The sequence below is a fragment of the Mytilus californianus genome, unplaced genomic scaffold (genome assembly GCF_021869535.1).
Source record: "Mytilus californianus isolate M0D057914Y unplaced genomic scaffold, xbMytCali1.0.p SCAF_8, whole genome shotgun sequence".
In the NCBI taxonomy this organism is placed as follows: Eukaryota; Metazoa; Mollusca; class Bivalvia; order Mytilida; family Mytilidae; genus Mytilus; species Mytilus californianus.
This window is the reverse complement of record NW_026262734.1, coordinates 28,194,208-28,210,059: the sequence shown is the minus strand read 5'-3', so window position 1 is coordinate 28,210,059 and position 15,852 is coordinate 28,194,208. Positions and strand designations below refer to the sequence as shown.

Here is a 15,852-nt window from a genome sequence, read left to right as displayed (position 1 = left end):
CGGTGTAGATATAAATACAGAATTGCCATAGCCACAGGATATTTCTATAGCACTATGTACATTATACTGCTTGTCATTGTATCTGATAAGAGATCCACTGTGTTGTCTAACATCTGTTTGGGATCAGTTTCAGATATATCATTTACATCTCTTTCCAAATAGATAGAATCATTTTGAATTTGTTTATGAATTTTCTTTCCAAAATCATTAAAAATGTTTTCGAACCACAAAATACAAACACCTCCTTCAATATGTTATAATCTTGTAGTTTCGTGTAGGTGAAGTACAACTTTTTTATTGTCAAATTTGGTTTCATGTACTAATCCATTTTTGTGTCGATTTTCAAAAAGACAATTGTCAATTCTGGTAAATAAAACTTGATTCAGTATTTTAAACACTTCAGCATTTGCAAATGTTACAGTAATTGATGATGTTTTGTCTGTATAATCAGATATGTCATAGTACTCACAGTTTGAAATGAATAGTTTTGTATCATCCATTGTTGTTAATATAATTAATTATCCATTATGTATCTAATGTCTTTTTTTTATAAGTAAATATGGTATTAGAAATGTTAATCCGTCCATCATAATGACTATCCCTATGTCTCGCTTTCTGCGACAGAAGTCGCAGTCTCGACAGAAACACAGTAAAAACAACAATTCTGGGATTATAAATAGTTCTAAAACAGGTTGACAAGTTCAACGAAACTTTTTTGGGGTAATAGATATTGTCGTGTTGATAAATTTTGAAATTCATACTTTTATTCTAGTTCTTTTTTTACCACAACAGCAAGAACTGCAAAAAATGGATATTTCAGGAGCAATAAGTCAAACAAAGGTTCACAAATTTTTCTCCAATTTTCAGGGTGGATGCATCTTGTCATGCTAATTTTTTTTTTGCAATTTACACTTTTAAACCAGCAACTATAGTAGATTAATATGAAAAAATGTAACGGAAATGCCAAAAAAATTACAATTAACATTTCGAGGGCAATTACACAAAAACGAGTGGACAGATTAAAATTAATATTCAGGGTAGATGGGACTTGATATGCTGACCTGTTTAACAGACTTACACTTTTGTACGCCAGACGATCGTCTCTTCTTTAAAAGACTCATCCGTGACGCTCGAATAAAAAAAAGTTAAAAGGTCAAAATAAGTACGAAGTTGAAGAGCATTGAGGGCATAACAATCCGAAAGGTTTTGCGAAAGATAGCTAAGGTAATCAATTCATGGGATAGAAAATCCTTAGTATTTCGAACAATTCAAAGTTTTTTAAATATTTACTTGATAAATATAAATATAATCATTCATATCAACACAGAAGTGCTAGTACTGGGCTGGTGATACCTTCGGGAGGGGGAAAGGGGGGGGGGGGGGGGGTAGACAACTCAGCAAAGATACAAGGCTTATAATTGTGTACACCAGAAGCACATTTCGTCTACAAAAGACTCATCAGTGACGCTGTTATCACAAAAAAGTTAAAAGGCGAAATAAAGTACAAAGTTGAAGAGCATCGAGGGCCAAAAGTTCCGTTAGGTTTTGTTAAATACAGATAAGGTGATATACTCATGGGGTAGAAAATCCTTAGTATCCCGAACAATTCAAAACCTTTCTGTTGCAATTAGTTGTCTCTTTGTAAACTAAACTTAACAAACAACGACTTTTAACTTCTGTAGTTTGAACAAAGCAACGACCTTGTTAAGCTTTCCCACTTAAAAAAATCCCAAATTTTAGTGCTTTCGTAAATTATCATTAAGTTATTGACAAACAACATTCTTTGAAGGTCATTTTCTAACCATCGAGGATTTGAGAATTCAACCAGGTATCAGGTCCCATTTAAACTACCTGTCTGGATAATTATGTTTTCGAACCACAGCCATGGAAACTGTATTGTATCATATATGTGGACACGTTTGTGCGTTTTCAGACGTACATATAGTTTTGGCGCTAGTGAAATGACACGTTTAAAGTCGAACACCATCTCTACATATTTGAGCATACAGTGACGTCAAGTGTACATGGTTTGGGGGATTGGATACGTTTGAATGGATAAACACGTTTCTGAGTGTTACACATATATTTCGAATCGATAAAAAATACTACTTGGCCTCTGCGTTCATCTCCTTTGATGGGGATTAAGATATTAACCTGTATATTATGTATTAGATGAATGGTTAAAAATACTTCATATGCATGTATATGCTGTTTACAGAAATTAAATTTATGTTTTCAAATCCACCAATCTTTGAATAAGAATATATATTTATAAAATTGTAAAATGTAAAGAAGGAAACTGTTATGGAACAACAATACATTGGAATATTCAAGAAGATCATATTCGAGGAAGGTTTCAGATGCCTAGAAGTTGCGAAAAAAATGGCTACAAAATTTAAGTCCACATTTAACTTTATTTTTAACTACCTTGAAAACAACAAATTTGAAATGTTTAAATGGAAAATTATACATTATATATTAGCCTGTAATGAATTACTTTATAAATGGAGAATAGTACCAAGTAGTTCGTGCTTCCATTGTAAGAAACATGGGGATTATAAACACCTCTTTTTTTCCTGTTCATATAATGTTAATTATTGGCATAAAATTGACCAACTATTAATATTTTTAAGGATTGATAAGCATATTAAAACTATTAAAACGTTTAAACCCGCTGCATTTATTTGCAACTGTCCTAAGTCAGGAACCTGATGTTCTGTGGTTATCGTTTGTTGATGTGGTTCATAATTGTTTCTCCTTTCTCGTTTTTTATATAGATTAGACCTTTGGTTTTCCTGTTTGAATGGTTTTACACTAGTCATTTTGGGGCCCTTTATAGCTCGCTGTTCGGTGTGAGCCAAGGCTCCGTGTTGAAGGCCGTACTTTGACCTATAATGGTTTACTTTTACAAATTGTGACTTGGATGGAGAGTTGTCTCATTGGCACTCATACCACATCTTCTTATATCTATATACTTAGTCTTGAAAGTTTAGTAACAGACTATAAAATTGAAGATGAAGCTTATTTTGATATTAACTATCTACTAACTATAATTTTCTTTTCCATCTATAAGCATATCATATGTCTGACAAGAAAGAGAAGGTCATTGATATCTTTAAAATCTTCAAAAATGAAATCGGGGACATCATTTACATGAATAAAATCAGAAGCACTAACGCGTATAAGTACATGTATAATTCCCGCGGTACTACGATTTCCCTTCACATGTACAGACAGTTTCAATCAAAATCTATTCGGTGTAATTAAACAGATATATCATGTTATGGAGGGGTATTTGCGAAAAATACCAGTCTTGGGACCAAATTTCCCTCGCCTAGCGGCTTGGGAAATTTCATCGTCCCTTGATTGGTATTTTTCGCAAATACCCATCCATAACATGATATATCCGTTCAATATTCTTTACAAAGCACAAAAATGTCGGCATTCACCGCAAAAGCTATCCAAACCTTTAAACAGACCTATTCGGAAAGGATATAGTTACGATACTGTTGTCAAGTCATTAAGGATTGCATATTTTGGTATTAATATTGATTCACTCATAGGGTCTTTGCATCGGAAATAAACACATTTATTCTAAAACCAGTTATTGGCATGATACGGGTTATGTTCTTCTCATATATTTTATGATGGTATGATACTAAACCCCTTACGGAAGGGATTGTACTTGATTTTCATATGATAAAGACATAATCTTTCAATCAGTTTAATTGAGGTCTGGAGCTGGCATGTCAGTAACTGCTAGTAGTCCTTTGTTCATTTATGTATCATTGTCATTTTGCTTAGTTTCTTTTGTTACCTATTCTGACATCGGACTCGGACTTCTTTTGAACTGAGTTTTACTGTGCGTATTGCTATGTGTTTCTTTATTCTACATTGGCTAGAGGTATAGGGGGAGGGTTGGGATCTCACAAAACATGTTAAACACCGCCGCATTTTTGCGCCTGTCCCAAGTCAGGAGCCTCTGGCCTTTGTTAATCTTGTATGTTTTTTTTTAATTTAAGTTCATTTATATGTTTTGGAGTTTAGTGTGACGTCCATTTTCACTGAACTAGTACACAATTTTATTTAGGGGTCAGCTGAGGACCACCTCCGGATGCGGGATTTTCTCGCTGCATTGAAGACCCATTGGTGGCCTTCGGCTGTTGTCAGCTCTTTGGTCGGGTGTTGTCTCTTTGACATATTCCCCATTTCCATTCTCAATTTTATTACATAGATTTTTAATAGGCCAATTAAATGTGCAATTAAAAGAAAGAAGACGAAAAATTAAATGAGCAACAAGCCTGTGGCTGCTACATTTAACTGTGAATATAAATGAGGGACGAAACATACCAGAAGGACAGTCAGACTCATAGATCGAAAACAAACTGACAACGCCATGGCCAAAAATAAAAAGACAAACAGACAAATAATAGTACAAATGACACAACATAGAAAACTAAAGACTAAGCAACACAAACCCCACCAAAAACTGGGGGTGATCTCAGGTGCTCCGGAAGGGTTGGCAGATCCTGCTCCACATGTGGCACCCGTCGTGTTGCTTATGTTATTACAAATCCGGTAAATAGTCTAATTCGGTAAGTCACATTCGTGAAAAGGGAAGGGTATTGTAGTTACGACATAAGGAACATATCCGATATCATCTGTGAAACGGTTATTCCATAACGGTCAACCAACTCGTGATGGCGTCCGTAAAATTTACGAAGGGATGATTTCAACTTCACCATTTGGAACTCTTGGCTTAATAGCTTCCTTGTGAGCAGCAATCCTCTATCAAGGAAATCATGATAGGAAACACAAGCCCGGGAATGTCGTATCAGTTGGGAGATATATACTCCGTATGCAGGCGCTGCTGGAATGTTGCTACATAGAAATACATATAACATACACCATGTAGAGATTGTTTTTGTTTTATCTAATTCATATTTACGGATGAATTGTTTGTGATTATTGATTATTTTCAAATTTTACATTGGTAATTTGTTTCATGATTTCATTATATGTATGTTTGCATTACGTGAAGCTAGCAACATACGGCCCCAAAATGTATATCTTTAGAATTTTATAAGTGTTCGTAATTTTTGTTGACAAGCAAAACACATGTTTTTGTTGTTGTGAAGCAGTGGACAATCTAGTGAACGGGGGGAATCATGCACATATAAAATATAAAGATCTTACAGCACGTTACAATTTCCAAAAAATATGCTTCTTTTTCACGTCTACGTTTTTGAGTACACCGGTCTGCTCTTGTCACGTGAGCATTCGATATAAAGATTGTCTTTTCGTGAATATAACATCTAGAAAGTCTGTCTGTGCATGTTCAAAAATTAAAGTTCAATATTTTGAAAAAGTAGGCATCTTTTCACTAATTTTTATACAATTTTAAGAAAAGGTCGTCTTTTTTACATGTATTAACTGTGTTTTCGATCTATTAACATTCATGTTTACATCAGATGAGGTCCGTTTGAATTTGCTTAGTAACTTATTTTCAAAGTATTAATCTTTGCTGCTTATCAATCATTCCTTTAGAATTTTTTCCCTGAACTTTTTTGATCTAGCTGCATATACATCCGGATAATAAGCATATCACAGAGAGGTATACAGCCAGTAGAAAAGTAGATTGAAGTTGCATGGTACTCCGGGAATTTATTTGCGAGCAACATTTAAAAAGATTTTTATATCAAAGCTCCTATATATAGCTTGCTGTACTAGTCGTTTGCTATTTACAGAGGGAAATAACACTAAATAGAAGTTTGTTTTTGTTTCAATCTATTTATAATTTATAGCGTCCTGGCTAAAACGGGACAAACATTGAAAAGATCTAGTTTTCAGTGTTTACAGGGGAGATCATATTTTGTCATTAGATTTCCAACTTGAAGTATTAAAGGGGCACTAGCTGTCAAATTCATGTTCACCGATTTGACTCAAATCCTCATATTTGTTAAATAACAATGTAAAACATTTATCCAAATTATAAAAAATCTAAAATAAACAATTTACAGGGCATAGGGTCGATAATATGTAGCTTCGTTTTGTGTGTATTTTAGTCTAAACGCCTTCTAATTGACTGTCGAGTTGACCTCCCGAAAACCACCGATGCCCATATAAGGGATATAAACATAAATAAAGATATAAATAGATAGCGCAACTCGTGCAATTGGATTTTTCTAGGTCTATTTAATTTCATATATAGATTAAAAATATATGTTAATCATCGTTTTTACCTGTATAAGAATGATTTTTTTGAGGATCGAATCAGTCAATTAAATGAATTACCTTTGGCTACTTTCAATGTTGACATTCTTTTCCTTTAAATGATCAAACATGCGTTATCCAACTCTATCTAAGGGGTTAAATTGAAGTTCACATGAAAACGGATTCAATGAGGTCGAATTATTCACTTGCAAGTGAATAATTCATCATCAATACTTATTTGCTTATTTTGACAAAATTAGACAATACTGGCTGCTAAAAGCGAATTATTATTTCACTATTCCACTTTTATTAATGATTGAACAAAAACAATCATATCTTATAATTTTTTTATATCTCGTAGCTAGCTTTAAACAAAAAATATATATATACAAATTGATATTTATATTGTGTTACAAAATTCTGAGTTTATTTTTAGTAACTATTTCTGCTTAGCTCAGACAGTCAGCAAGAAAAAGCAAACTACACCAATAACTGCTTCTTCAAGAAAGTCAACCAAAGGCTACCAGCTATATTGAAACCTTTACCACAGTTAAACAGCAACTACTCCTGTTACAAATCGGGGGTACATAGTATAACCGAATGTTAAATACAACTGCAGGGGTATACACCACTACAAGTACAGATGATACTACATATACTTTTATTATTTTTTTTAAGACTGGAACCAGTCGAGATCATTCATTAGGTAATGTTACCTTATTCAGTCTTATCAAATAACTAATGTTAGCATGCACACTGATATATCTTTTAATGTTTCTGGAAGTATCTGAGAAAAAGTTGTAAAATGTCAATATATTAATGTTGGTATATTGTTTTCAAACAATAATTCAAAGCCGGCTACACGTTACCTAGTTTTAGAGGAGGTAAAATAGTTACACAATACACAAAATAAATTTCGTTTCCTTCATTGAGCAATGGGCATCTGTTAAATAAATGTACATGTATATTGTACAGCCAAGTCCGAACAGATCCAGAAATTACTAAAGTACATGACGACTGTTAGTTTGGGTGCAAAGCGAAATATTAACATTCTTATATGGAAGTTGTATGATGAGCAATTCAGCTTATGTAAAGAATTTGATCCAGAAAGTTCATGCGGAAAAGTGGATTTAGAGCTTTGGTTATTAGACATGCAGGATATTTTTGGCATGCCATATTTAGAAATATTTTCTGCTGTTTCTCGTGCATTGTCGGCCAATGCTAATTTGCATAAAAGGTTGAAGAGCTATTCTTTCAATAATTATGGTAAATGTTTCAAGCCTTTCTGTCATAATAAAGTCGCAGTTAAGTAAAATTTTGATAATTTCCCACCACAAATAAGAATTAAATTCTAATTAAATGCAACAAAGAGTTGTGTAGGTTGACCTGTCAAGATTTGGTTGTTGGATAGTGTGAAACATTCCCAGGAGTGAAAAGATATTAAAATCGATGGGGTACATCTTTCATTTGTTAGAAACAATAATTTTTTCCTAATACATAACTTATTTGCAAAAAGTAAAACCCTGACTGGTTAAAATTAGAAGATAATAGACATGTACACAAGAAACATACAATACATGAAAAAGTTCTAAACAAGTAAAAGTTAATATTAATAATATACATTTGTATATACACGTTCATAGATAATTGACCACTGTGGACCTTATTTTCGCATTAAACTCCATGGATTGCTTTTATTATATAGCCACAACAGTAGACAAAATATCTTTATTGGGATCTAAAATAGTTTACAGTTTGAGTTAAGCTGGTTAAATTTAGGATAATGGGTTTTAATTGTATTTATAAGGGGATTTCTAATATTACTGCTGATTTGGCAATGAAGGAAAGAGTGTTCCTCATCTAAAATATTGCAAACTTTACACACTCTATGTTCATGTTCTCTTGGAATTTTCTTATATCGACCTAAGGTGGTTTTGTTGTTCATGCATAAGGAAATTGGTAAGTATATATTTTCAACTACTGAAGATTGATATAAAAATATATGTATGATTAATTATCTAGCTTGTATAGTTTAAGTTACATAAAAAATATTTTTAATTTTTCAGTTATTGACGTCACTTTATAATTTAAGTTTGAACTGTTTTGATTATTGAGTAATGTATTTGGCACACAGCATGGCAGCGAACCCCCATTTTATGGCGGTTGACAGTGTAACCAAGGTCTGGTTTCAATGTAAATCTGGAAGAATTCGCTGCATCAAAAACATTTCGTTTTATAAATAGTATCATTCACTACAGATGAACAATGTAAGGGTTTTGATCCATCACCTGTGTTCCCACGGTGATCCAAATTGTTTTAATCTTATATTCAGTTACCACAATCTATGGTAGTCATTATGTAAGGGTTTTGATCCATCACCTGTGTTCCCACGGGGATCCAAATTGTTTTAATCTTATATTCAGTTACCACAATCTGTGGTAGTCATTATGTTAGGGTTTTGATCCATCACCTGTGTTCCCACGGTGATCCAAATTGTTTAAATCTTATATTCAGTTACCACAATCTGTGGTAGTCATTATGTTAGGGTTTTGATCCATCACCTGTGTTCCCACGGTGATCCAAATTGTTTTAATCTTATATTCAGTTACCACAATCTATGGTAGTCATTATGTAAGGGTTTTGATCCATCACCTGTGTTCCCACGGGGATCCAAATTGTTTCAATCTTATATTCAGTTACCACAATCTGTGGTAGTCATTATGTTAGGGTTTTGATCCATCACCTGTTTTCCCACGGTGATCCAAATTGTTTTAATCTTATATTCAGTTACCACAATCTGTGGTAGTCATTATGTTAGGGTTTTGATCCATCACCTGTTTTCCCACGGTGATCCAAATTGTTTTAATCTTATATTCAGTTACCACAATCTATGGTAGTCATTATGTAAGGGTTTTGATCCATCACCTGTGTTCCCACGGTGATCCAAATTGTTTTAATCTTATATTCAGTTACCACAATCTGTGGTAGTCATTATGTTAGGGTTTTGATCCATCACCTGTGTTCCCACGGTGATCCAAATTGTTTTAATCTTATATTCAGTTACCACAATCTATGGTAGTCATTATGTAAGGGTTTTGATCCATCACCTGTGTTCCCACGGGGATCCAAATTGTTTTAATCTTATATTCAATTACCACAATCTATGGTAGTCATTATGTAAGGGTTTTGATCCATCACCTGTGTTCCAACGGTGATCCAAATTGTTTTAATCTTATATTCAGTTACCACAATCTATGGTAGTCATTATGTAAGGGTTTTGATCCATCACCTGTGTTCCCACGGGGATCCAAATTGTTTTAATCTTATATTCAGTTACCACAATCTATGGTAGTCATTATGTAAGGGTTTTGATCCATCACCTGTGTTCCCATGGTGATCCAAATTGTTTTAATCTTATATTCAGTTACAACAATCTGTGGTAGTCATTATGTAAGGGTTTTGATCCATCACCTGTGTTCCCACGGTGATCCAAATTGTTTTAATCTTATATTCAGTTACCACAATCTATGGTAGTCATTTATATATATATTTGATAGTACGGTTGCCATAATAGGCGATATGCCGGTAACCTCATATTTTCAGATATACCAGTGACAGTTAAATTGCCAGTGATCTGCGGCACATACATACATTTATATTGAGATTACTTATATACAATATGTATAAATTTAAATAATATTAAAGGCTGTGGCCAAATACTGCTAATTTGTTGTTGGGTTTTAACAAGCATCTGGGATAATAAAATTTAAGTCTTTTACTGTATCATATACATTTTGTTTGGTTATTAGTGAGTTTAAGTATACCATAATCTCATTGGTGGTTACTGAACCTTAGAATCTGACGTAAAGAGCCTTTTTTCAATTTGGATCCAAGGAGGAAGGCAGACAATTGAACTAAAATATAAAACCAAAAACCCGCCCTCCCTCCCAATAAATTTATTATTTTGTAAATATAACAAGTGTGGACACAGAGTTGTATTATCTGATTGGCCAATTTTTGTAATGACTTGTGTAGATGTTGATTCTGCAAAGTGCCTGTAGGTGCTCATGCCATTGTAATCAAAAATTTTGTTGTGTTTGGTTTGCAAACGTGGATACTGTTTTACATCGATATAGAAAACAGATACTTAAGATGTAACAATACACAAACAATGAAGGACACCTCTCAGAAGAAACACTTGAAAATTACCATGACTGATATGTTGCATATTTAATTGTCATGCCCTAAGACTCCGTACACAAACTGAAATGTAAAGGAGTAAGATAAAATAAATGTTATCGAAACTTTCAAATATGAAGTTAATGCAGGAAAAAGGCGTCAATACTGGAGAATATCAGTAAAAAAATTTGTTACTGATATTGAAATTGCAATGAAAAAGTTTAGCATTTTTTCTGTCTTGTAAATATAATTAGAATTAGAAACTGCTTTGGTTTATGTTATCTTTTCAGGTGATGTTTGAGTTGACATTTCTGGACGCCTACATGTATTTTGCGAAATGAACAGATGAAGAATTCAGATTGATGTAAAAAGAGCTGTCCTCAATGAATGATTTACAAATGTACTCGGATTTGCAGAATTCGCTGCATCAAAAAACATTTCGTTTTATGAATAGTATCATTCACTACAGATGAACAATGTAAGGGTTTTGATCCATCACCTGTGTTCCAACGGTTATCCAAATTGTTTTTATCTTATATTCAGTTACCACAATCTGTGGTAGTCATTATGTAAGGGTTTTGATCCATCACCTGTGTTCCCACGGTGATCCAAATTGTTTTAATCTTATATTCAGTTACTACAATCTGTGGTAGTCATTTATATATATGAGTCATTTTCAAAAAATGTCGAATTTTGAAATAGCAAAATTGATTAAAAGTTACTAATTCAAACAACCCTCGTCATAAGCAAATCGAAACAAACAGAACTTATGCAACAACATATAAAAAGATGCAATCTTGATAATGTCATACAAAAATATATTGAAACATTTCTTGATAGATGGAGCAATATTTTGCCAATCCTGTTACCATGTTCAAAAGAAATTTTGTGTTATTTAGAAAAGGTTTCGATAAAATTTCAAGGATGTTTTTTTTAGCAAATAAGATAGTTTTCAAGGGTAAAAAATTCTATTTATTTTTATTCTGTGAAATGATAAATTATTTGTCAATTTTCCATGTTGTACTGAAAAATGCCTCTAAAAATTATTTTTCAAAGGTTATAAAAATAACCACCAGTAATGCAAGTCTGAGATAACAATTCATGATGTTCAGCATTTTTTTTTTCTTTCTTATAAACCCAACATCAAGTAATTTTCTCGCATGTTGGTTTACTTTTGTCTTTATTTTATTGGTAACGGGAACGTACGTTAATGATATATCACCATATTATAAGTTCTATCCTGTTACCCTTTTTGTCTATCCTGTTACCGATAGCAGTATTGCATCTGCAAATGGTAATTTGGGACGTTATAACCTTTGGATGAGTTCAAATTACGAAACATTTCAATTTGAATACAACTATATGTAATTATAAACTTTTTAAAGACGTTTCTGTCACATATTGTCTATCCTGTTACTGTTACCATAGCAATCATAGTAACAGGATAGACATAACAGGATAGACAAATTTCTTCATTTATGAATGTTGTTGTGAAATAACTACTCCCTTTGATGAAGTGATAATGTTTTTCTGTTGTGATTTTGGTTTCCAACAAGTTATTCCACTTTTTACAAGTATAATATTGGTGTAATTAATAAATATGTTGGTAACAGCATAGACATGACAAAAAGGTACCCACTAATTTTTTTCACTTAATGTCTTGAAATTTCGTTTCTCCTCACTGTTATGCAAGAAGCGTGCTGTGTTAACTTTTGAGGTTGCTTTGCGCTTTTGAAATCAACACTCACTAGTTCAATATTCGAAGGGAGAACAATTTAATGGTTGATTTAAGTAGCGGTAACAGGATGGACACGAACTTCATGTACGCTAATTGAATTTAGTTTGTATAAAAAATGTTACATAGAATAATAAAGAAGCTGCGATTTTTCGTTAGATAAATTATTAACATTCTTAAAAAGTCCCTTTTACAGATATCAAGGCAATCAGAAAATAGGAATAAAAATCATTTGAAATGTGTTATCATGACACTGTACGCATATAAATTACGCAAAAATCGGCCTTAAATATATTTTAATCGTATCAAAATAGATCTAAATCTTGTTGATTATTTATGTTCTGACTCATGAATTGTACAAACTTTCGTTTAAACACGTACAACTGCATTTTCCTTCAGAAATAAAAATTTTAGCATATATAGGTGTACTGAAAATTCGACATTTTTTTTAAATGACCCATATATTTGATAGTACGGTTGCCATAATCGACGATACACCGGTAACCTCATATTTTCAGATATACCAGTGACAGTTAAATTGCAAGCGATCTGTTGCACATACATACATTTATATTGAGATTACTTATATACAATATGTATAAATTTAAATAATATTAAAGGTTGTGGCCAAATACTGCTAATTTGTTGTTGGGTTTTAACAAGCATCTGGGATAACTAAAATTTAACAATTAAAAGATGATGTTTTTTTAAGAAATTCGAAAGTTACATTTGTAATTTGTTTCATGTATGTACCGGTATATTGGAAATGAATGTTCCTACTAACTGCAGATAAAGTAATCTGATTTTTGGTAACAGAATAGGCTAAAGATTTAGGTTAAATTTAATTTCAGATCTTTCACATTGCTTTGATATTGCTTTTTTTTTTTTGGCTGTAATTTTGATGTTCTAAATATTCACATAATAACATAAACGATACCAATTATACTGCACAAGTAAAGTTCAAACTTTTTTTTTTCAAAATTCGACTTTCAATTTATAATCCTGTCAATTTGATAAATGTACTCCGGGTGGATGTGACTCATTTATATAAATTCTTTGTTTTGAGCTGTACATAGGCCTATACAATAGGATAATCCCTTACTAAGAACATGTTTACATTCATTCTTCACAATTAAGGAACACCAAATTTAACACTTTGATTGGTCGAGAGCACTTTGCTATATTCTAATGGACAGTACTCGACTTTTGACCGGGTCCAAGTAAAGATACTAATAAATCGTAGTATACTCACCTAAAAGATGGATACGGATCATTATCAGGTCTTGTCGCCTCATAACTTATACCTATTCAATGTGTTTAATATGTCCCGACATATCCTGCCCACAACATCTCGGTTTGTCACCAACTCAAAACTAGTACTGTGATATAGACTGTTCGATACAATAAAACTAAAACCATCCAATCCTCACCACTTACAATTCATTTTTAAAATGAAACACTATATGACATCTTAAATTCTACTGAGATAATCTGCACCAACTTTATCTTTATCTTTAACGGCTAAAATTCTAAATCTGTATGGCTGTAGAGCTAAAGCCTATCATTTGCTACTTTCTTATTAAGATAAGTAAGTCGCTGATGGTCTGTCTCAATTACAAATTCTCTTCCATATAAATACCTTTGAAATTTTTGTTTGCCACAAACAAGTGCTAAACACTCCTTTTCAATAGTAGAATAATCTACTTTTATGGAACACCACAGCTGTTTTATGTGGTTTTCTAACATAAGTTGGTGTGGTTTTATTATTATTTGACAATATTTTGTCTGATGTTTTGATATTATTCAATATGGTATAGTCATTGATCAATGATATTGTGATATTAAATGATATGCTTTCGTAATGAATTGATATGGTTTTGTCATAACTTGATATGATTTCAACATTATTTAATGTTGTTGTCATTAGGCAATGTGGTTTGAACATTACTTGATATGTATGTGGGTTGACGTTATGTGGTTGTTTTATTACATGATGTGGTTTTGATATATCGCAATGATGATTTGTCAATTTTTGATATGGCTGTAACATTTATATAATGGTGTTTCAAAATTTGAAATTTTACACTACATAATGTGTTCGTTCCATTAATTTGATGGTGTTTTGTCACTCTTTTGTGTAGTTATCACATTACTGGTTAAGGTAAAATCACGTGACTATTTTGAAAAGATCAAAAGTTGTATTTTCAAACCGATGTCATGTCGTTACTTTTCGAGCTAGATTTAAAGTTCCAATTCAAACCATAATTAGAGCTATAATTATTCAATTCGAGTTAGAGTTGATTTTCGAGTAACAATTCGAGTTCAACTTTGAATTTATGTCTCATTTAGAATTAGTTCGAATTTAACTTCGAATTAGTATTCGAGTTATTTGATATGAGTTCGTATTTCAATTTTTCATCGAGGAGCCATGGCTTTTGCTCGGGCATTCCAAAAGGGCACAGAGGGGCATGCCCAACTTATGGGGAACCATCAATGAGAAATGACAAAAAAGTACACAAAGCACTATTTTTCGAACGTAAAGGGAATGTACCCTCACCCAATGGTTCCATCCGCTATGTTTCATACGAATAGTTTAGATAAATTCTTCTATTGTTACAGAAGAGAGGCAGAAGATACCAAAGGGATATTCAAACTCATTAGTCGATCATGCCATGGAAAAATAACCCCAAAAAAACGATTAAAGGACAAACAACAGTATACAAAACACAACATCGAAATTTGAGCAATACCAACCCCATCAGGTGCTCTGGAAGGTTAGAACATCCTGCTCCACATCTGGTACCCGTCGTGTTTCTCATGTATGTACAAACCCAGTGATAAGTCTAATTCGGTTTGTCACATTCGAGAAAAACAGGACGGGATCGTAGCTACGACAATTCGAACATATCAATTAACATCTGTGAGACAGATATTCTAAATAATTACTTTTTTCAAGATAGTGCGAGGTAAATCAGAAAATGCAATTTATCAAAATAAAAGATTGGTATTCGTATAATTATATTCAATTGCACAGCCGAAGCGCTTCATTCTAAAAACGTGTGCACGATCAACACTTTTACACCCCAATAAAATTACAAAAAGAAGCATTCATTTCTTATAATTACATTTCTATGCTAATAAGACCGTGAAAAACGTTTTATCAAGTTTTCCTTTTATTTACCTGTGCATTTTTTATGGAAGCACGAATGTAACATTTCATTTTGATATGAAGGTTAATTTTTGAATGACGCGCGATTGTTGTTAGCCATGCAATCAATCTAACGAATCCTCGTGAAAAATACATGTAATGTAATTATATACTAGTATACAAATGTAGGAATAAGAACATTTGGATATCCTCATTATAAAAAAAAGTACATTGATATTGACATTGTTGTTTTTGTTTTATTATATGATTAAGTTAAAAGGTTTTATACAATCAATATACAATTATTACTATAATGTACCATTATTTTCTTATTAGTTTATTGTTTTAGTTTGTTAATTACGTTATGAATAATTACATTGTAATATATATGTCCCCCCCCTCCCCCCCCGGTTCAAAGGTTTTGAATTGTTAATAAAAAAAAAAATTCGGTATCTGTTTTGCACACAACATACATGACAAATGGTGAGATAGTATAATATTTAAAATATCGGATTAGTGTAGAAAAATATATGTTGTAACCCCTGCACAAAAAGTAAAAATTAATCAGCACTGTGTC

At 32.5% G+C, this 15,852-nt stretch overlaps 1 protein-coding gene across 1 annotated transcript in view; it reads left to right on the top strand.

The window, feature by feature from the left end:
* The window catches only part of LOC127711969 (uncharacterized), a 41,986-nt gene that overhangs the window by 16,127 nt on the left and 10,007 nt on the right, over nucleotides 1-15,852 (top strand). The gene's annotated exons all lie outside the window — the stretch shown is intronic.